This window comes from Scyliorhinus torazame, chromosome 5, assembly GCF_047496885.1.
Source record: "Scyliorhinus torazame isolate Kashiwa2021f chromosome 5, sScyTor2.1, whole genome shotgun sequence".
NCBI lineage: Eukaryota > Metazoa > Chordata > Chondrichthyes > Carcharhiniformes > Scyliorhinidae > Scyliorhinus > Scyliorhinus torazame.
In genome coordinates, this window is record NC_092711.1 from 142708764 (window position 1) to 142731978 (window position 23215).

Here is a 23215-nt window from a genome sequence, read left to right on the forward strand (position 1 = left end):
TCCGCGGCCACTTAACCGCGCAGTGGATAGAGCGATTTTTCTAACGCGCACGGAATTGTGGGAGCTGCGGCCGCCATTACCCATCCGGAGCCCAGTCTCCAAATTCCTGCCACTGGGATGGAAAGTGGTGAGGGGGGGACTGACGTCAGCCGAACACAAAGTAAACATGTGTAGTCACTGGATTGTGACGCCCCTCGTTAGCAAAACAGTTTGTTAATTTCAGGTATAAAAATTTAGACACCTGGGTGACATATTGAGGAGGGCAATAGGTGAGAGTGAAACTGAACCCGAGAGCAACACCTTCAGGGAAGGAGAATTGGGCGTTGAGGGGTGGGATGGGGTCGGGGGTAGGGCGAGAAACTGGGAGACTGTGTTTCCTTTGCTGTATTTAGAAATAAACGTGTTCAAGGTACAGTTCAGCTTGAGACCAATGCTTCCTCTGCAGACATAATTTAGAATTAACATGGTAGCAGAGAATCAGCACTAAACTTTGGTTCCTTGTGTAGGAAGTTGTATTATACATATACATAGAACATAGTGCAGAAGGAGGCCATTCGGCCCATCGAGTCTGCACCGACCCACTTAAGCCCTCACTTCCACCCTATCCCCGTAACCCAATAACCCCACCTAACCTTTTTGGACATTAAGGGCAATTTAGAATGGCCAATCCACCTAACCTGCACGTCTTTGGACTTGGGAGGAAACCGGAGCACCCAGAAGAAACCCACACAGACAGGGGGAGAACGTGTAGACTCCGCACAGACAGTGTCCCAGCGGGGAATCAAACCTGGGACCCAGGCGCCGTGAAGACACAGTGCTAGCCACTTGTGCTCCATGCAGTCTCATCCTGTTAAAGTCAGCCGTACCCAAGTCTAAAATTCTAGTACTGAATCATGTTTTTCACTTTCAAACGCTACAAATTCAATCATGTTGTGATCACTATCTGATAAATGTTTGTGAAGTTCAGCTACTAATTAAATTTGGTTCATTACTCGTAACTAATACTGCCTGTCCCCTTGTTGCATCCAGAACATATTGCCGCAGGAAACTCGCCTGGTCACATTCCAGAATTTCACTACCTTTCTGACAGGTGCTTGTCTACCTCTCCCAATCTATGTGTAAATTAAAATTCCCCATTAATACTACTCTGCCTTTGCTACACACTTGCCTAATTTCTGCATTTCTATGACCCAACACTTGTTGCTAACTTTTCGGTTGGTTCAATTGCTCTGTTTTATTACCTTTTTGCTCTCGAGTCGCCAGGTACCGGCACGAGGTTCAAGTCCAAGTAATGATTAATAACTCAATACACCGATTAGTAAGATTCAAATCAAAGCACATTTATTATGCACAGTAATCGCTACTCATGCACAAATTCTACGTCTAAGCTACTTCTACAACTAACAGGCCTATACTTAACTTCGGACTGGCCCACCAGGTCAGGGGAACAAATAGCCTTTCGTTCGGGTTCTGAGTCTGCGGGATTCGAAGTTGGTACAGATTGGTAGCTAGGAGCGCCTATCTCGTAGCGAGCATTAAGTTAAGACTTACTTCTTTCGGTGGTCACTGCACCGGTCACAGTCAAGGTTGGTTCGCATTGCTGGGTGACCCGGGCAGGACGAAGAGAGCGAGTTGAACTTGGGGGCTTAACTTTATAGTCCCCAGGGGCATCCCGTCTTTCGGGGTGGACCCTGTACCTGGTTCTAGGTGATTGGACTTTGTTCCAATCGCTTGGTTCGATTTCTCCAATACTGGAGCGTTTCCCTGATCGATGGGCGGTCTTGAGGTGTCCGTTAACCTCTTTTGTGTTGGCTCCTGCTGGCGCCGGGCAGTCTGGCTTAGTTTTATGTGTCCCAAATGTTGCTATTGTTCCCGGGGATTGCTCATTAGAATGTAGATGGCTGCTACATTATCATCATGCTGATGGCCGCTGGTATCGATGCTGTCTGGGCTTTTGCAGAGTTTTAATACACAGCAAACCTGCACCTGCTGGTTCCTGCTGGCGTTGGCTGAATTTCCCTTCAGCCTTTGCCGTTCGCCATTTTAAATCAGGAGTTGGCCAATTTAGGTGGCTACACACTGCAGAACTGCTACCAGGTGTTGTGCTCTATGGCTTCCCTGATCATGACAGTACACATAGAACTCGAAGATATGATTACTATAAGTATTTATTCTTGACCCGCTGGATGGTAACCATGCATTTCTATGTACAAACAACTCTGTCTAGGTCAGGGCAGCACGGTGGCGCAGTGGGTTAACCCTGCTGCCTCACGGCGCCGAGGTCCCAGGTTCGATCTCAGCTCTGGGTCACTGTCAGTGTGGAGCCTGCACATTCTCCCCCTGTCTGTGTGGGTTTCGGCCCCACAACCCAACAATGTGCAGGCTAGATGGATTGGCCATGCTAAATTGCCCCTTAATTGGAAAAAATGAATTGGGTACTCTAAATTTAAAAAAAAAAACTCTGTCTAGATTACTGTGAAACTAAGGTGGGAGATGAATGTCCCCTTGTCCGTCCTACTGCCAAGTGGCTGCATCTTGTCCGGCCCCTGGTGTGTGTGTGTGTGTGCGCGCGCGCGTGAGTGTGTGTATACATATATATATATATATATATATATGTATGTCTGTATGGGTGTCTGGTTCCACCTGCTGGCGGGAGGTCATAACTGTCCCCACATGTGTTGGTCAGTGGCTGTGTACACTGGTGCTGTTATATACAAATATATACATACATCTACATACAGTTACACATAGATATGCCGATGCGCATATCACCACACCAGGGGATTGATACACAATACTGATTACAGTTTTAGATCCTTTTTGTTCCTCAGTTCCAGCCACATGGTCTCCACTGGATGCTTTCCTCTCATTAGAAATACTTTCACCTCAATGGGGAGGGAGAATATAATCAGTAAGACTACTCCGCCCACTCTGCCATCTTCCCTGCCCTTCCTGGAAACTTTATAATCAGGTATGTTTAGTTCCCAGTCCCGACCATCCTGCAGCTATGTCTCTGCAATAACAACTACATCATAATCTTCAATTTGCATTTGCGCCTGCATCTCCTCTAGTTTATTTCTTACATTCTGTACATTAGTATATAGGACTCATAACTGGACTATTCCCCCTAACCTGTCTCTCAGCACTGATGCTTTATTTGCTTGTTGATTATTTTCTTTTGGTTTAACCAGTATACTTGCAATTTTGCCACTAGCTGCAGTTCCAGGGTCCTTGTAACCACCCTATTTATCCTTTCCATTAGAACACTGGTCTCAGATTGGTTCAGATGGAGATCATCCCAACGGTACAGATGGCCAGTGCCCCATGAAATGGAACCCCTCTACCACTTGTTTATTCCCTAATTCTCTCATTCCTATGCCAATTTGCACGTGGTTTGGGTAATAATCCAGGGATTATAATTTTTGTGGACCTGTTCTTTCAGTTAGGCTTGATTGAGGTATTCAAAAGGGAAGTGGACTGCTATCTGAAAAGGATGAATGTGCAAGGTTACTGGAATAATGCAGGGGAGTGGGGTGACTTTTTCCAGACTCAATGGGCCGAATGGCCCTTTCGGCACTGTAAATATTCTGTGAACTGGTATATGCTGGCATTTATGCGCCTCCTTCCACCCTATCAGCAAAATTTCTTTCTCCCTCCTGACTCATTTCTCAGTCGTGCTTGCCTGGCTTCCTTTTAGTTGCATCTAAACAAATCTCCCTAACTACTAGTGGCAAGTTCCCATTTGTAACTACTCCCTGGGCAATGTCTCTCCTGAGCTCTCTACTGGATTTATGATTTTGCAAAAATCTGTGCACATGATTGAAATTTCAGACGTGTGACGAGTCAACATTTCTAATGCACATCTGATGGAGGTAAATTTAACATGCAAATTATTTTAATTTGACTTTAGACACTAATGAGATCAGTCTACCTGATGCCTCAATTTATTTGCACTTGTTGCCTAGTATATTAAGCTTCACAGCTTGCCACCTTTTTCATTATGTCTGGATTTGCTATTTTGGGGAGCTTCTTGACATCCACACACACACCAGGTATCATGGACAGCCACAAACATGAAAAGCATTCAAACAACAGATTTAAAATACATAAATACACACCAGCAATACAGTTTGCATACAGATGCCTGCAGCAGAAAAATTACAGCAAATAACTAACACGTAACACAGACAAGGCCCGCCAATATCAATAACACCCAGTTTGCATTGCATTCACCACTAACAGTTCACAGGGTATGCAAAAATACAATGGACAAAATCAGAAGCAACATTTCAAAAAAAATTTTTAAACTCACACACCAGTGGCACAAATACAAAACATATCACATGAATGTAAATTAGTAACTGGGACAAAAAATATGTTTCCCCTCAAAGGATTATGGTACTAGGAAGTGCTGAGGGTTTTGGCCAAGGGTGGTTTCGTGACCGGTGCAGGCTTTAAGGGCCGAAGGGCCTGTTCCTGTGCTGTATTTATTCAGTTTATACCCCACATGTCAACATTTAATCCCCTTTTAAAACCCTACAGCTTTCTCTGCCTCCACCTCGGTGTTGATTATAAGCTAATATCAGCAATGATTTGAGTAAGTTACTGTTTATTCACTTAGTTTTGAAATCAAGTTTTAGATACAAATTAGTCCATACGTACAAATTAAAATTGCTTTTAATTTCTAACTTGTTTCCAATATTCAGTAAACTTGATTTTTTTTACCACTGGTTTTAGGCTCTCAGATTTTTAAAACCACTGGTTTTAGGCTCTCAGATTTTTAAAATGCAATAAATTTGATTTCTTAAACATGGAGAAATATATCTCAAACAATTTATCTATAACATCATATCAGCCAAACAACTGGTCAAAATCTCCAAGTGAGAAATCAAGTCAAATACAGCTCAAGATCAAAAAGCTTTATCAAAAGAATCAACACCACCACACCCATGAAAAACAGAACTGAGACATGGTATTAGGCATCAGATTTGGTTCAGTGGTTAGTACTCTTATGTCCGAGCCAACAGGTGAAGAATATGATATAAAATAGTTACTTTAAAGATATTAGTTACTGTAATGTAGATGTAGGCGGGTCGAATTCAGGTTAGTTCACAGACAAAGGATTTCAGAATGCATGGCAAAGCAAGGGGGAGGGGTGTCCAGCTAAGGAGGAGAAAAGGATGCTGGGTAATAGGGGGCCAGAGGAAGGGATGGGAAGTGAGCCAATTAGGATGCCTGGCCAGGTCAGGAGGGGTATAGGATGACCTATGGGAATCGTGTATGTGAAACTTGATGCCATTTGAATGTATCAGTAGAGATTTATTTGTTCTACAGAATCACTCGATTCTGGATAGCTAGGAGACTAGTTGTGTCCTAGGTTTCTGTGAAACGAGTCAGACTTGCAAGTCAAATAAAAATAACTAATGCTATGCCTGCAAATCCATCTCGAGTTTTATTAAGGCCAGACTGACGGGTAAAGAGTTAAGATTTCTCATAGGTTATAGGTTCAAACCCGACTCCAGAGCCTGAAGAACAAATTCTGGGCTGACTCTATCAATGCAGTACTGAGGGAGTACTGCACTGTCAGCAGTGGCAGTTGGGAAAACAAAGGGAGTTTTAAGGGAAATTAATATTGTATTGGTAAACATTAGAAATAAGGTATAGGTTTAAGTGTGTTTAATTTAATGTTTCTGTCTGGAAGGGTAGACCCTATAGTTAGATTCATGATGGAAGAGGGCTACTCATGAAGAATAAATAAAAGGCACAAGCATGTAGGTGTTGTCCAGAAACTGGGGTCTTATAAAAGGTAAAGCTTTTAAATTTTAGTTCAATTAATTTCATGGCAGTTGGAGATTAGTGAGAGAGCAGGCAGCTCTCATAGCTCTGCCAGAAGCAGTTGGTTTAGAAGGCTAGAGAGGGACCATCTCCCTCAGCTTTGCGAGAAGAAAAGCCATGGCATGACATGATGGTTAAGAAAACAAGTGCAGAGATCTAAAGAGCTGCTTGTTAAGGAAACCAGAGAAATTAAGAGAAGTGTCCAAGAAGTCTAAGTAGTGAACAGAGACCAAGGTATCTTTCAGAAGAATTCAAGGAAGATTAAACAGTGTTCTGCATTAGAGACAATTCCAGTAACCAGATTTAAAATGGGATAGCAGTTTTTAAAAAATAAAATTAAAACACCCAATTATTTTTTCCAATTAAGGGGAAATTTAGGGTGGCCAATCCACCTGACCTGCACATCTTTGGGTTTTTGGATCAGACCCATTCAGACACAGAGAATGTGCAAACTCCACACGGACAGTGACCCGGGGCTGGGATCGAACCCGGGTCCTCAGCGCTGTGAAGCGCCAGTGCTAACTACTGCACCACCATGCCACCCTCAGCCTTCAAAGTTAAAACAAACATCTAATGCCATTTTAATACAGTGGGAATAGAGAGTTAAAGCAAGTGTGAACAGTTTGCACAGCAGTCAAGACAAATAAATCTAAAGGGGTTGGTGTAAAATCCTGGACTGCATTCGCTGTTAAAAGTGGAGCAGAAGCTTTGTTTAAAAGTTTCATTTAGAAAACCTGGTCTCGATTTCGGAAGCAAAATGCCAAGGGAAAGCATTGTTATGAGAGAAGATTTTAAAGCTTGTTTTTGGGAGTGGAGTTTAGAAACTCTCATGTGACAGTCATCTGAGGGGATTGAGAGGAGGAATACACAAACATTCACTTGGGGTTCAGAGTGGAGAGTGCATTTTCCCAGTCTTGTGTGCTTAAAAGGGACTTTGTGTTGAGATAATTGTAGATTAATGCGTTTTGTAATCAGTGTTAATCCTAAAATCTGTGTAATTGTTAAGATTAGGGGAAGAAAGGTATGTTGTATTATCCAATTTTTTCATGTTTACGAAATGTTTTTTTCTTATTAAAACTTCAGTGATACTGTGACTCTATTCCTCCACCTTTTATTTAAAAAAATAACGGTTACAGTCTTTTGAGCCAGGGTTCCAGTCTGGGATCTTCCCGTTCAGTTAATTCAACTGGGTTCATAACACATCTTTCATACAAGATCCTATTTTTACCCCCTCACACAATTGGGTAATGTCATTATAGTTCCTGCAGACTTAGCTTTTGTTTCTTTACTTGTGTCATTATCAATGCCTTTTGTCTTGCACCATCATACCCCATTTGTCATTTAATATGTCCTGCCATCCATCTTATCACAGACCGTATCTTTTGATTTTTACTCCCTTCTGACTCAACCTTGCTCTTTTTCTGGCTGTGTACTTACTGTGTATCTTTAAATTGTTCTATCTGTAACTTTTTCCAGATGTAACAAAAAGTCGTCAACACGAAACGCTGACCGTTTCTCTCCTCAAAGATGCTGCCTGCCCCGGTTCCAACATTTTCCATTTAAGCATCAAATAGTTGTTCCAAGATCAGTTTAATTACAAAGTGTCAAAATTTTGTGAAGGGTCCTGATCACAATCCCCCAGTTGAGACTCAGATTTGACTGTCCTGGGATTGGCTGCGAGGTCCCTGCAAATATGCACAATTTGTTTTTTTAGCCTAACCCAAATGAACTCTGAGGCCCTATTACGGACACCATAGCCTGCAAAATAGTACACGTCTTAGTATCTTTTGTGCCTGTATCCCTGCTATTTGAACCCCTACCCCACTCAACAAGTTGCTCCCCTGTCCCCCACGCCACCAGTTTTTAAACTCTGGGGTTGCACCAAACGTGAAACCTTAAATTGGACTCTCAGCAGCAAAGTCTGGGAAGCACTGACATGTTATATAGCCAAGCACTTCTTTCAACATTTGTATAGCCATCTTATGGTCTTTCATTTCCTCATGTACTTAAATTGATAGGTCACAAATCGTGGACTATCTGGAAGCAGTGACACCCATGGAAAAGGAACTGCTTACAAGTTAGGAAATGTTGGTACCATTGAACAATGCTGCTAAGGCAGCTATGCGACACATACTGACATGTTGATCTGACACACAAATTATATTCAGAGCGGTGTGCACAAATTGGAAGTCGAGCAAGGAAATTAGCTGAGGTTGCCGCCTGATCCAATGATCCTTGCCAGAAATGCACTTGGAGAGATCGGATTCACACTCATCTGTGGTGCCCCTCCACAAATGAATAACACTGGTACTTTGAGAAACTTATGTGAAAACAATGCCATCTCATGCTAATGCAGCATTACTATCCCGATAGGTTTTCTAATAACATGATTGAAGTTCATACACAAACACATTTTTGTTTCAGATCTAACTAGGTGGGTAATTTTTAAAAAAAATGTTAGTATCAAAACTAAAATACACAAATGCAATTTGTATTTAAGGATAAATAGAGAACCACAGCTGAAAAGTTGCAAACCTCCAATCTGACTTGTCAGGAGTTTCAAGATCGGATTGTTTTAGATGCTGTTTTCGATAAGAACATAAACCACTGAAACACCTTATTTTCTGCCCCATACCCCTCTGCTTCTCTCAATTCACCTTTGTTATTTCCTCACTTGCGAGTCACTAACATTTTTTCAGTAGTTTATTCTGCATACATTAGTTTTAGGAGATGAAATCAAAAGTCACGCAAGTGCATGTGCTACTCTCTAAACTCAGCTTTTCTGGGGTATCAGATGAAATTACGGCACTTCCCATGTTGAAGATGGGGTAGTAAAAAGGGATCATGCTAAGGAATATAATTTTGAAGATATCATGAGTCACCATGAATTACACTGCTGCACCTATCAGGACCAATGTCAGATTTGGAGTATCCAACGGCGCAGTCCCCTAAGGAGTAAGCGGTAAAGAATTTCAAAACGAAAGCAGAAATACCGGGGAGTATACTTTCAAATGCTACCCCCCCCCCCCCCGAGTATGACAAAAATAACTCCAACGCCACAAAGCACAAACATTTATTTAGTATCAGCTTATCACAAGTCACATCTCAGATATAGAGGTTCAAGCTCCATTTTAGGCTTGAGCTGGGCTGACCGAATGCGTTATATTTCTGAAGTGTAGTCTTCTGGATGAGATATTAGCAGAGGCCTTGACTGCCTGTTGAAGTGGATCTAAATGATGTTGTGGCATTATTTTAAGAAAAGAGCAGTGCTCTCCTAGTGTTCTGGCCAACATTCCTGCCCGTCAGTAGTTCCAAGAGGGAATGAGGTCATTAGTTTGTTTGCTGATGGTAAATCCTTGCTGAATGGAAATCAACCTACACTTAAAAAGCTGCAAAGCACTTTGCAACGACCTGAAGAAAAAAAGCACCATACAAATGCAATCTTTATGCATTACAAATTTAGATTATACGTTACGAGATTTTGATGACATAGCATTCATTATACTTCACACAAATATCTGTCGAGATAACTATCATGTGACCACTTACACCTTTATGCTCAGTCTTTCTCGCTTTCTCCATAGTAAAAAGCTAAAAATATTCCGTACATAATGGATTCCTGACAAATCTAGTTATTAAACCGAGTCCAAATTCTGAGCACCTTGGTGGTGAAAGGCAAATTTTTAAGTTTGGCACAAAACAGAAATCAGCTGTAAAAGAGGTCCCCATAGACTCTGTAACAAGACTTAAATTTAATTTAAAACTATGAAAAAGTGTATGGCAGTAAATCAGTATTTGTTCTGACAATTGTATGCCAAGGAGAGCTGTTTCAAAAGCATTGCTTAAGAGTAAAAATACGCGAAAATCGACAATATTTACGTATACATCCAACAGTGCCACAATTAGTAATACGATATAGTAGAGACACATTCTTATCTTCCACCGTCTCAACAACTTCCAGATGCTGAGATTAACCATGATTTTGTCAGTTCATTGCCAGCTTCATCACATAGTCAAGCCTCAATGCAACAAGCATAAGAGTGCACAAACCGCACGCTAATATATTATCAGTGACATCGGATTTAAAATGAGAACCGCAGCTGCAGTTTCCTGACAAAAAATGTTATGCTTCTGACTCCATGAGGTGAGATTACTTTAAATCAAAAATAAACTTGTAGTATGCTGTTGAATACTAACCAGCTTTGGATGCATAATCAAAATTCAATAAAGACAACAGACATCTGAAACATTAATCCTACTTTTGTCTTTTCCACAGATGTTGATTAAGCGGCTACGTCTTTCTATTTTCTGCTTTAGATTTTCTGTGACTGCATTATTTTCCTTATTGGTGACACGGTAGCACAGTGGTTACCACTGTTGCTTCACAGCACCAGTGACCTGGGTTCAATTCCCGGCTTGGGTCACTGTCTGTGTGGAGTCTGCACGTTCTCCCTGTGTCTGTGGGGGTTTCCACCCAAAAGTTCCGAAAGACATTCTTGTTAGGTGAATTGGACATTCCGAATTCTCCCTGTGTGTACCCGAACAGGTGTCAGAATGTGGCGACTGGGGGATTTTCACAGTAGCTTCATTGCAGTGTTAATATAAGCCTACTTGTGACATTAATAAAGATTATCATTCCTTTTCGGTTTTGCTTAATTCACTGCCCCATCGCTGTCAGGATTGCTCATCATTTTGAAGACAGTCTTCTCTTCAGCATGATTTTTATTTCTTCTCCCCTTTACCTCCACTGCAATCCATTTTCCATCTTGTGTTTGATCACATGTTGACTAGTCATTTTCATAATTAAATTTCCTCTCAGCAACTGCTCCACTCCAGCTCATTCCACATAATGTAACTCCACCTTTGTTTCAAATCCACTCATGATTCGATATCTTGGTGATATTGAGTGTTTACTCTAACCATGTCTCCCACCACTTTATGATTTTAAAATGTCGAAGGCTTGACCTTTCTCTTCAGCTGTGGGTTACTTACCTCTGTGTATAGATGCTGTCTGATTTGATTACACAATCTTGCACAATAACCTTTTAATCTTTTGGTTAATATTCCTCCTGTTACATTGTTCTAACTAAGTTGGAGGATGTATCGTTTCATAAAGACTGGGAATTATTGGTTAGCACTGCTTCCTCACGGCACCGAGGACCCAGGTTCGATCCCGGCCCCCAGGTCACCGTCCATGTGGAGCCCGCACACTCCTCCCGCGTCTGTCTGGGTCTCACCCCCACAACCCAAAGATGTGCAGGCTAGGTGGACAGGCCACGCCAAATTGCCCCTTAATTGGAAAACAAGAATTTTTAAAAAAAAGTTTGGGAATTATTCTAACTTGAGTTCCTTGCAGGACAGATTGGCTTTCTGAGCGTTTTAAGTCTGAATAATTTGATTTGCTGAACAGAACCTGGAGGGATGGGGACAGTGTAGAGGGATGGGGACAGTGTACAGCGAACAGAATCTTAAGTCAGTCTGTCAACAAGACATTCTGCCTCCTGGGTCAGATGGCTATCTTTGTTGTGTGACACGTAGGGAGGACTAGGATGGACCAGAAATATACAACAGACGTTGCTCAGTGGCTTTTTATAAGACATGGGGAAAACAGCATTTTAATTCACGCGATAAATATTTGGTGAGCATTCATCACACCTGATGCTGCATGGTACTTAGAAACATTAAAGAAGTACCTACAGGTTCAGGACTTTGATCGGAGGCAGGTTCCAAGCTTTCCTCACCTCCCCGAGGAGACTACAGGATAAGGTGATGTCAAAAATGGGGGGGTTGGGGAGGGGAGGGTCTTGGAGATATACAAGCAGTTGATGGAGTGGGAAGGAGTCCCTATCGGGGAGGTGAAGAGGAAGTGGGAAGAAGAGCTGGGAGGAGAGTTGGGAATTGAATTATGGGAAGACTCCGACGAGAGTTAATTCATCCTCGTCTTGTGCCAGACTTAGCCTGATCCAGTTCAAGGTGGTTCATAGGGCCCACATGACGGTAGCCCGGATGAGCAGGTTTTTTGAGGAAGTGGAGGATAGATGCGGGCGCTGTGGGGGAAGCCCGATGAACCATGTACATATGTTCTGGGCGTGTCCGAAGTTGAGGGGATACTGGCATGGATTTGCAGACGTTATGTCAGAGGTCCTGGAAAGGAGGGTGACTCAGAGTCCAGAATTTGCAATATTTGGGGTATCGGAAGATCCGGGGGTCGGAGACGGGTTCTGCTGGGATGTAGGAACTCGGAGCCTCTAAAGTCAGGAATGTGGGTCAGCGACATGGCAGGGTTTCCCAGGCTGGTAAAGGTCGCCAATGGCAGGTTCACCTTGAGGGGCTCAATTCAGGGGTTCGCCCGTAGGTGGCAGCCGTTCATTGACTTCAAGGAAAATTGAACGTCAACAGCAAGGAGGGTGGGAAATGGGAGGCATGGTAGTGTAAGACAAGGACAGGGAACTTAGTACATGGGTAATTAAGAAATAGGGTGGGGGTAGGAGGGGGACTTTGGTTTTAGGTTTTTTGCGTGTGTCGGCCTGCGTGGTTGTTTAAGGAATGTTAGTGTTAAAATGTAAATTGTGAAAATTACTCTCTCTCTCTCTCTGAGAAGATGCACATTGCTGCTGACAAGTTTAGGTACAGAATGGCAGAGGACATTGCAAAATCTCAGGCTTTGATTCTCCATCAATTTTCTCGGAGGGAGTACAATATCAGAAATGGAACAGTGAAGCTGATGTGGACACAGGTTACTTCCTTACCCTGAAAGAAGCTAGGTATGGCTTTATCACTAACAGCAAAATGCAAGGTTATGAGTATTTTCAGACTCGGTCGAGGATGATTTAAATATTGCGGAAAACACTAATTTCAGGGACTTTCGTAACAAATAGACAACTCACAGTGAGGCAAAGGAGTCATCGTGCCGAGTTTCAAATAGACAAAATATTAGTGGCAGATTCCAGAACAAAGGTATGTCTGCTGACAAGCGATGTGAAAATGATAATATGGGTCTTGGATGGTAACCGTAGGCGGTTGAACCCGGGAAATACACAGGGGTGATTAATCGGTGTTTTCAGCATTGATTCTCAGTATCATTATGTAATGAATTGTTCCCAGCGAAAGAATCGCGTTTTTCAAATAACTCATCAAACATAATCTTCGGAGGCTGAGAATGATGATGGTGACTGTTGTGGGACAACCCAGTTCCCACCAGGAGAGACTCAGAATCAGGTTTCAAAGCTTTATTCCTACGTATGAAGGAAGAAATCAATCTTATAATAATAATCTTTATTCTCACAAGTAGGCTAACATTAGCACTGCAATGAAGTTACTGTGAAAAGTCCCTCATCGCCACATTCCGGCGCCTGTTCGGGTACACAGAGGGAGAATTCAGAATGTCCAATTTACCGAACAGCACGTCTTTTGTGACTTGTGGGAGGAAACTGAAGCACCGGAAGGAAACCCACGCAGACACAGGGAGAACGTGCAGACTCCGCACAGACAGTGACCCAAGCTGGGAATCGAACCTGGAGGTACCCTAGCGCTCTGAAGCAACAGTGCTAACCTTAGTGAACCAGATGGCTTTTAATGACAATTGGCAATGGTATCATCATCATTAGACTTTTAATTCCAGATATTTTATTGAGTTTAAATCCTGCACCTGTCATAGTGGAATTCGAACCCAGGTCCCCAGATCATCACCCTGGGTCTCTGGATTACTCGTCCAGCGACAATACCACTTTGTCACCGCCTCTCCAATTAATAAAGTCAAAGATACTATCTGCTTTATTAACTGCTCTCTCAACATGCCCTCCCACCTTTAATGACTTATGTACATATACACCGAGGTCTCTCTGTTCCTGAACCTCCTTTAGAGTTTTCCCTTTATTTTATATTGTCTCTCCATAGTCTTCCTGCTGTAATAAATCACCTCTCACACTTCTGTGTACTGAACTTCATCTGCCACTTGTCTGCCCAATCCGCCAACTTATCAATGTCCCTTTGATGTTCAAGACTATCCTCATCACAGTTGACAATGTTTCCAATCAAACCCTGAGCACCAGTCTGGGTCATGAATATATATCAGGAAGATCAAGGGTCCCAAAACTGACCCCTGGGGAATTCCACTACAAACCTTCCTCCAGTCTGAAAAACAACCATTTATCACTATTCTCTGTTCCTGTCACTCTACAATTTCTTATCCAAGTGCCGACTTTCCCTGTTATTCCATGAATTCGATTTTTCTTCACAAGTCTGTTCTGTGACAAATGTCTTTTGAGAATCCGTATACGCCACATCAACAGTGCTGCCCTTCTCAACCTTCTCTGCTACCTCCTCAAAACACTCCAGCAAGTTATTTAAACATAATTTTCTCCTAATGAATCCAGGCTGGTTTTCCTTAATTTTCCTGCACTTGTGTAAGTGACTATTGATTCAGCCCCAAACTATAGTTTCCAGAAGTTTCCCTACCACTGAAGCCAGACTGACTGGTCTGTAGTTGCCGGCTTTATCCTCGCATCCCTTTTTGAACAAGGGTGGACATTCATAATTCTCCAGTCCTCTGGCACCAGCCCTGTGTCTAAGGAAGACTGGAAAATTATCACTAGTGTCTCTGCAATTTCCACTCACTTCCCTCAGTATCTCTGGATGCATCTGGTGCTGGAGCCTCATCTACGGTCAGTAAAGATGGTGTTTCTACCACCTCAGAATCACAGAATAATACAGAGCAGAAGAGGCCCTTCAGCCCATCGTGTCTGAACCAACACTTGAGAAACACCTGACCTGCCGACCTAATCCCATTTGCCAGCACTTGGTCTATAGCCTTGAATATTAAGGCGGGCCAAGTGCCAATCCAGGTACTTTTAAAGGATGTGATGCAGCCGACCTCTACCATCCTCCCATTCAGTGCATTCCAGACCGTCACCAACCTCTGGGTAAAAAGGTTTTTCTTCAAATCCCCTCTAAACCCCCTTTCCCTCACCTTGAACTTGTGTCCTCTCATAACTGACCCTTCAACTAAGGGGAACAGCTGCTCCCTACCCACCCTGTCCATGCCCTTCATAACCTACATACATCTATCGGGTCGCTTCTCAGTCTTCGCTGCTCCAGCGAAAACAAACCAAGCTTGTCCAATCTCTCTTCATAACTTTAAATGTTCCATCCCAGGTATCATCTTGGTGCCATTCATAGGTAACATAGACATAGAACATACAATGCAAAAGAAGGCCATTCGGCCCATCGGGTCTGTACAGACACTTAAGCCCTCACTTCCACCCTATCCCCGTAACCCAATAACCCCTCCTAACCTTTTTGGTCACTAAGGGTAATTTAGCATGGCCAATCCACCTAACCTGCACATCTTTGGACTGTGGGAGGAAACCAGAGCACCCGGAGGAAACCCACACATACACGGGGAGAACGTGCAGACTCCGCACAGACAGTGACCCAGCAGGGAATTGAACTGGGGAATCAAGCATTCATTGAATACTCCTTTGTCAAATTACTCCTTCCAATCATCTCACACTTTTCAGAGTTAAATTCCATCTGCCACTTTTCCACCCATTTAACCATCCCGACTATATCTTCCTGTAACCCAAGACTCTCAAACTCACTGTTAACCATCCGGCCAATCTTTGTGTCATCCGCAAACTTACTGTTCCTGCCCCCCACATAGTCATCTGTCATTTATATAAATGATGAACATCAGGGGACCCGGGACTGATCCCTGTGGTACACCACTGGACACTGGCTTCCTGTTACTAAAGCAGCCGCCTGTCACCACCCTCTGTCTCCTACAGATAAGCCTCCTCCTTCTCAATTATTAATTCTTCAAGTGCACCAGTTACCTCCTCTCTTACCTCGGTCTGGGTAGAATCTTCTTCCTTTTTAAAGACAGATACAAAGTACTCGTTTAAAACCTTCACTATTTCTCTTGCCTCCACCTGCAAGTTCCCCTTTTTTAGCCTAATCAGCCTGACTCTTTATTTTCCCAACTTATTAATAATATACTTACAGAAGACCTTGGAATTTCACTTCATATTCGCTGCCGGTCTCTTTTCATGCATGCTCCTAGCCTTTCTTTTAGATTTTCCATTTCTCCTTTGGTCCTTCAATACCCAGCCTGATTCTCCATTGTATTTCTACCTGAGATCGGTCATCTGCGCAATTCATTTTTCTGATCTTCACCTCTATCTCCCTCACCATCCAGGAAGCTCTGGATTTATTTCTTTTATATTTCCTTCAAGGAAATATATCTTTTTCCAATTCTCCCTGTTTTTACTTTCGATCTACCTGTAGTAGCAGTAAACCCACCATTTGCCATACAGGATAAAATAAATGTCCTTCACCAGCGTTTGTGGTACATTTCAGTGGAAATGTGCTGTCCCAGGTACAAAGAGCATCAGCCAACTGGAAGCGAAGTCGTGAGACCGGCCAGTCCAGCAGAAAGAAACTCTCCAACCCTCCCACTTCACCAAGTGTGAAAATGAACATGGTTCAGTCCTGGATGTGATTAACAGCAGCAATAACAGCAGAATCCAATCCCTGTAATCACTTGTGAACTTGTTGATGTCTCCGCAGGTGGGATAACTGAGCGAATCTCTTCCCACACTGAGAGCAGGTGAATGGCCTCTCCCCAGTGTGAACTCGCTGATGTTTCTGCAGCTGGAATAATTTACTGAATTCCTTCCCACACGGAGCGCAGACGAACGGTCTCTCCCGAGTGTGAACGTGCTTGTGTGTCTGCAGGTTTGATAACTGAGTGAAGTGCTTCCCACACAGAGCAGGTGAATGGCCTCTCCCCAGTATGAAGGCGCTGGTGTCTCTTCAGGTTGAATACCTGAATGAATCCCTTCCCACACTGAGAGCAGGTGAATGTCCTCTCCCCAGTGTGAATGCGTCGATGAATTTCCAGCTTAGATGGGGCTTTGTATCCCTTCCCACAGTCCCGATATTTCCATGGTTTCTCCGTGTTTTGGGTGTCCTCGTGTCTCTCCAGGTTGGACAATCAGTTGAAGCCTTGACCACACACAGAACACGTGTACGGTCTCTCCCCGCTGTCAATGCTGCAATGTTTTTTCAGGCTGTGTAACTGGTTAAAGCTCTTTCCACAGTCAGTACTCTGGAACAATCTCACTCGGGTGTGTGTGCCTCGGTGCTTTTCCAGTCACACTGATGTTTAAAATCGATGAATCGAGTGACTGTGAGATTGGGAGGTGATCATTGAAACTTCTGTCTGTAATTCCTCCTCTAATATCCTGGAAAAACAATTTACAAAAGACATCATTGTCAGTAAAAGGATAGAAATTCAGCACAGACAATTCTAGTTCCTGGAGAACATTCTTTCCTCTCTCATTCCCCAAAAGCTGTAAATCGTAACAGCCTCCCCGAACAGGCGCTGGAATGTGGCGACTAGGGGCTTTTCACAGTAACTTCATTTGAAGCCTACTTGTGACAATAAGCGATTTTCATTTCATCTCCATCCCACACACTCTCCCTCCATTCTCACTCTGCTGTATCTAATATTCACCCTCCCAATTCTCCTGAAGATGCCGATTCAGGCGAATTGACAGATCCATGCTCAGTGCTTTCTGTCCTGGGCACAGAGATCATAACAAATAGGAGCTGCAGTTAACCATTCAGCCCATCAAGCCTGCTCAATCATTCAATCTCATTGGCCGATCTATCGCAGCACCATTTTCCAAAACGAATCCCCATATCTTCAATATCTAGAAATGTATCAATGTTGGTCCTGAAACTACTTGATGACTGAGGCAATGTAGCACAGTGGTTAGCACTGTTGCTTTACAGCGCCAGGGATCCGAGTTCAATTCCCGGCTTGGGTCACTGTCTGTGCAGAGTCTGCACATTCTCCCAGTGTTTGCGTGGGTTTCCTCCGGGTGCTCCGGTTTCCTCCCACAGTCCAAAAATGTGCAGGTTAGGTGGATTGGCCATGATAAATTGCCCTTAGTGTTGGGTTGGGTTACTAGGTTATGGGGATAGGATGGAGGTGTGGACCTTGGGTCGGGTGCTCTTTCCAAGAGCCGGTGCAGACTCGATGGGCCGAATGGCCTCCTTCTGCACTGTAAATTCTATGTAAAAGACGTGCTGTTAGGTGAATTGGACATTCTGAATTCTCGTTTTTGTGTACCCGAACAGGTGCTGGGGTGTGGCGACTAGGGGATTTTAACAGTAACTTCATTAGTGTTAATGTAAGCCTACATGTGACAATAAAGATTATTATTATTACTATCATCCGTGTTACTGACCAGAGGCTGAGTGAGCTGACGCAATATCTGTGAGCTCATGAGGCCGAGCTGCAAAACACCACGAAGAGACTCGATGATCCTGAGGAGAGAATCCTGAATGTTGAGCAAGATGCCTCCTCGACGGAGGCAAGAATTCAGTCCCTGGAAAACTGGCCAGTGGCAGATGTCCAGGAGGACTTGGAGAACCGATGGTCAGAGAAAGAACATCCGAGTCGTCGGCCTGCCAGAAGGTGTTGCTCCCGTTAGGTTCTTCGAGGACCGGCTGCCACGTCTTCCCAAGCTGGATGTGAAGACTGTACGATTCCAATGAGAAAGGGCATCGGATCCTGTCTTTGAGGCTGAGGGATAGTTTTCATCCCAGGCCTGTAATCATTCACTTCCACAACTTGAAAGATCACCAGAAGGTCCTGGAGACGGGTAAGACAAGATGGGACCTGGCTCCGTGAGGGATTTCCTTCTTCCAGGACTTTTCGGCAACAAAGAAAATGAAGCATCGAGACTTCAATGAAATTCGAAGGGAACGCAAGGCTGCGGGAGTGAATTATGTCACTTTATCCTGAGACCCTGAAAATTGTATCCGAAAATTCCGTCAAGTCTTTCAATAATCTGACTACTGCCCTGGTCTTCGTTAAATCCATGAAGGACAAGGATTTGGAGGGATGGTTTGCAGCTCGGAGTAACTCCCTATCACTATTTTGTTGTCTGAATTTGTTATCTTTTATCCTGTTGAAGGGAGTTGTTATTCTGTGAGCGCTGATTGAATGTCTTCTTCTCCTCGAGTGTTATAGGGACTCGTATTATCTTATCTCAGTTATGGTAGATGTGCTGTGTGCTTATTAATCCATCGTCTTTCTTCTATTATCTGAGCGTTAATCATGGCAGAACCGAGTGGTGCCATTGCTGAAGGGTGGGTGGTGATGAATGCAGGTCTTCATGGGTGGGTCCAAAATGCGGGAGGGACATTCGATCTCCAATCCCTTGTTGGCCCTTCTTTTCTTCTCCTCATTTTGGAGAAGGTATCCTGAGGGTAACGACAGTCTGGCCGTGGGCATTAATCCTCCGGGTCCTCAGTCTTATTAGATTGGATTTGTTTATTGTCACATGTACCGAGTTACAGTGAAAAGTATTTTTCTGTGAGCAGCTCAACAGATCATTAAGTACATGAGAAGAAAAGGGAATAAAAGAAAATACATAATAGGGCAATACAAAGTATTGAGGAATGTCCCCTTGGATCTATTGTGGTCGTGATTCTTCTGTATTTTTGTTATTATGAGAGGGTTTATGTGTTGTTGACTTATCCGTGAAAGGAGCAGTTTGGGGAAACTTTGGTGCCTCTGGTGTAAAGTGAGTTGGACGAGGGGGTAATGGCGCACGCACGATTGTGGTGTGAAAATCTGTTCCGGTTCTTTCTGTCGCCTAACTAATGGCGACAGTGAATCATCAAATTTTCTCAGGGAATGTATGGGGCATTCATCACCCTATCAGAAGGAAAATGATTGTCTCCTTTCTTAAGGAGAAAGTTGACATAGCTTTATTCCAGGAAACACATCTAGATTAAACTCAATTGGGGTCGACGCGGTGACACGGTGGTTAGCACTGGTGCATCACAGCTCCAGGGTCTCAGGTTCAATTCCGGCCTCGGGTGACTGGCTGTGTGGAGTTTGCACATTCTCCTAGTGTCTTTGTGGGTTTCCTCCGGGATCTCTGGTTTCCTCCCACAGTCCAAAGATGTGCAGATTAGGTGGATTGGCTATGCTACATTGCCCCTTAGTGTTCAAAAAAGTTGGGTAGGGTTACTGGGATAGGCTGGTGCATGGCCTTAAGGAGAGTGCTCTTTCAAAGGCAGGTGCAGACATGATGGGCCGAATGGCCTCCTTCTGCACTGTAGGGATTCTGTGATGAGGAACACTTTAAATTGAGGCAGGATTGGGCGAGGCAGGTTTTTCTTCGCCTCTGTTTCATCAAGTAGCAGGGGTGTGGCAATCTTTATGAATAAAAATATCCCTTTTAAGGTTGAAACCTGCACCAAGGACAAAGCAGATAGATGTGATCATTAGAGGCTCGGTGCATGGCGATGTTGGTTCAATAATGAATGTTTATGGATCCCCGAATTACTCCCGGAGTTAATTGCGAAGGCTTTTGTGGATTTCGCAGAGTTAGCTCCAACTAACATTTTTGTCGTTGGCGACTTCAACTGCCACTTAAATCCTCTGGTAGATAAGTTCCCGGTTACCAAGAAACCCCACTCTTCAAGCTAGGGTGTAGCCTCGGCTTGTGAGGAGGTGGGTTATGTGGATGTTTGGAAAACTTTGCACCCGAGGGGCGGAGATTTTATGTTCTTTCCAGCCCCACATCAATGTCATACTAGAATCAACGACTTTTTTGTGCCGAAGACGATCCTACTCCTGATGTCCTCCTGCAACATCAGAAACATTATAATTTTGGACCAATCCACCTCAAACCCCCCCCCCCCCCCCCCATTTTTCTGGAGCTTCTGCTGGAGGGCTCACCCCCAGGTCGAGAAAGTGGAGGTTTGATGCCTTCCTGATAAGAGGACTTCGTTTACTACAAATTTTAAGGAAGAGTTTGAGTTCTTCCGTTAACTCGGCCCCTGGAATATCCCCCTCCAGACGTGTAAAGCGCATTGGGGGGGGGGGGGGGGGGGGGGATCATTTCTTACACTGCTAATAAAAGGTGCAGGTGTTGGAGAACCAGCGCCGTCTGGAGGTTTGTTTGGCCAAGGCCGAGGAGAATTTTAAGGAGGCCCGAGTAAGCTATTGCTGAAGGAGATTAATGCAGCAAGACTCCCTATTTACTCAGCAGGTTGAGAAAAGTTGAAAGTTTGCGAGGCAGAAGTTGTACAAGTTTGGGAGTAACCGGAGCAAATACAAAGGCCGACTTTGGAGCGATTTTCTCTGTGCAGCTTGGCGGAGGGAAACGGGTCACGAAGACGGAGGAAATAAAGAGGAATTTCAGGAATTCTATGCAGGATTATACAAGCCTGGGCAGTCTGGTGATGTGTTGGCAGTGTGGAGCATTATTTCTCTTCCTTGAATCTCCCGGAGGCCTCAGAAAGCCAGCGTGAGGCTCTTAATGCTACTCTTTCTAGGGAAGCGATGTCAAAGACCATGGAGGAGCTTCAGCCAGGTAAAGCGCTGGGACCACATGGCTGTGGGTGTGGGGTTTACAGGGAATTTGAGGATTTACTGTTGGATCTATTTGTGGGTATGTATTATCACTTTGACTCAAGTATGCTGCCATCGACTCTTTGTGAGGCTTATGTCGGTTTGATTCTGAAGCGGACAAGGATCTAGGGAGTGTGTCTCTTATCAGCCAATCTCTTTTGAATGTTGACTTGAAACTGCTATCTAAAGTTTTGGTGAGAAAGCTGGAGGGCATCCTTCCAACAATCAATTTCTTTTTTAAATTTAGAGTACCCAATTCATTTTTTCCAATTTAGGGACAATTTAGCTTGGCCAATCCACCTCCACTGCACATCTTTGGGTTGTGGGAGAGAAACCCACACAAACACGGGGAGAATGTGCAAACTCCACACGGACAGTGACCCACAGCCGGGATGACACCTGGCACCTCGGCGCCGTGAGGCAGCAGTGCTAACCACTGCACCACCGTGCTGCCCTCCTTCCAACAATCATGAGGGAGGACCAGTCTGACCTCGCTCTGCATCACTAACCAGCTGAGCTAAATTGGCTCCTAATTACATTACAAGCTGGGCAGCGGCAGGGCAGCGGCAGGGTTCATGAATGTCGTATTTGGGCTTCTGAGAAGATCTCGACAAATAAATGTCAAGCTGAGGGAGCAAAGGATGTCAATGACTTGAAGATAAAGAGAGAGACCTGGGCCAAGGTTTCCAGAGCCTGTAACCCTCCCTGGATTCACTTCCTTTCCCTTCAAATATTTTATTGTAATCACAATTCAACAGTTACAAAAAACAATTTCAAGGCACGGGGCCTAAATACATTTCAAAGTAACAATCCCCAAACACAACACAAACAGCCGCGAGGCACAAGGCCCCGACACAATACGACCGTTCTAAAGCAAAGAAAAACCACGAGGCACGGGGCCTAAATACACGTTTTAACAGTGACGTACCAAAAACAATCACAAGGCCTCAATACACCTTTTAAAGATTTACAGAATAAAGTTTATCACAGGACACAAAATTGACACACATTTCAAATATGATATCACAAAAAACCGTTACAGGATACGGAAACAACGCCAGAAGTTCATCAACAGACAAAGGCAGTATGAACAGAAACAACCGAAAATAAACATATCGAAAAGAAACATTTACTAAATACGGAGAGCCGCCCACGTCCGACTCGATCACCCCCCGTTCGTCACCCCCCGAAAGGGGTCCCCAGTTCAACGCAAACAACAGTCCCAAGCCGCCCGCCAGAGAAATTCAGCAAGCGGCTACTTCATTCGCCCCCCCTCCCCTCCCCTCCCCTCCCCTCCCCTCCAGCCCGGCAGCCAACACATCGGAGGAGAGGCTCCCTCCGCAAGGAGCACAGGCGGCCGGAAAGAGTCACATCCGGGCGTGGTAGAGGAGAGAGGCGCCTTCAGTCAGGGAACCGTAGAAACCTACTCAACCGGCAAGGGGCCATTGGGCGGCTGAGCGATCCAACAACACGGTCAAAAGAAACAACAATAAACCAACATAGTCTGACAACACTGAAACAATCATCAACAGTCCAGTCAAAGACAACAATAAACAGCATCATGTCGAAAACACCCACTAAACACGAGAAACCACCTGGAAAGGTGTAGTCACCCCCTGGTACCCAAGGGGTTCTCAATCAAAACCTTAACAACCGTCCTAAGCCACTCGCCAGAAAGCCAGCAAGCAGCGAGTTCATTCATCGAAAAGAAAGTGTTTTACTCACAGATGTTGGAGACGGGAGGACGTTTGCGTCCTTGTGAAGTTCAATCGAGCAGTCACACAAAGCCCGAGCTGATTAGCTGGAGGACAAAGTCCTTCTGGTCCTCCAACTCTTACCATTGGTCAATACCTCAGGTAAAAGGTCAGGAGGCGGGCTAACCCTTGCACATGCGCAGCCTCCCCTCTCCCGTGGACATGCGCAGTCGTGGGCAGGGGAGAT

At 44.2% G+C, this 23215-nt stretch overlaps 2 long non-coding RNA genes across 2 annotated transcripts in view; both read right to left on the reverse strand.

The window, feature by feature from the left end:
- The window catches only part of LOC140419927 (uncharacterized), a 378337-nt gene that overhangs the window by 133463 nt on the left and 221659 nt on the right, over positions 1-23215 (reverse strand). The window lies entirely within an intron of this gene.
- Positions 8892-23161, reverse strand: LOC140419906 (uncharacterized). Its single transcript, XR_011946080.1, has 2 exons — positions 23000-23161; positions 8892-17078 (listed from the first exon to the last, which is right to left on the reverse strand). It is a non-coding gene; the product is annotated as an uncharacterized lncRNA (long non-coding RNA).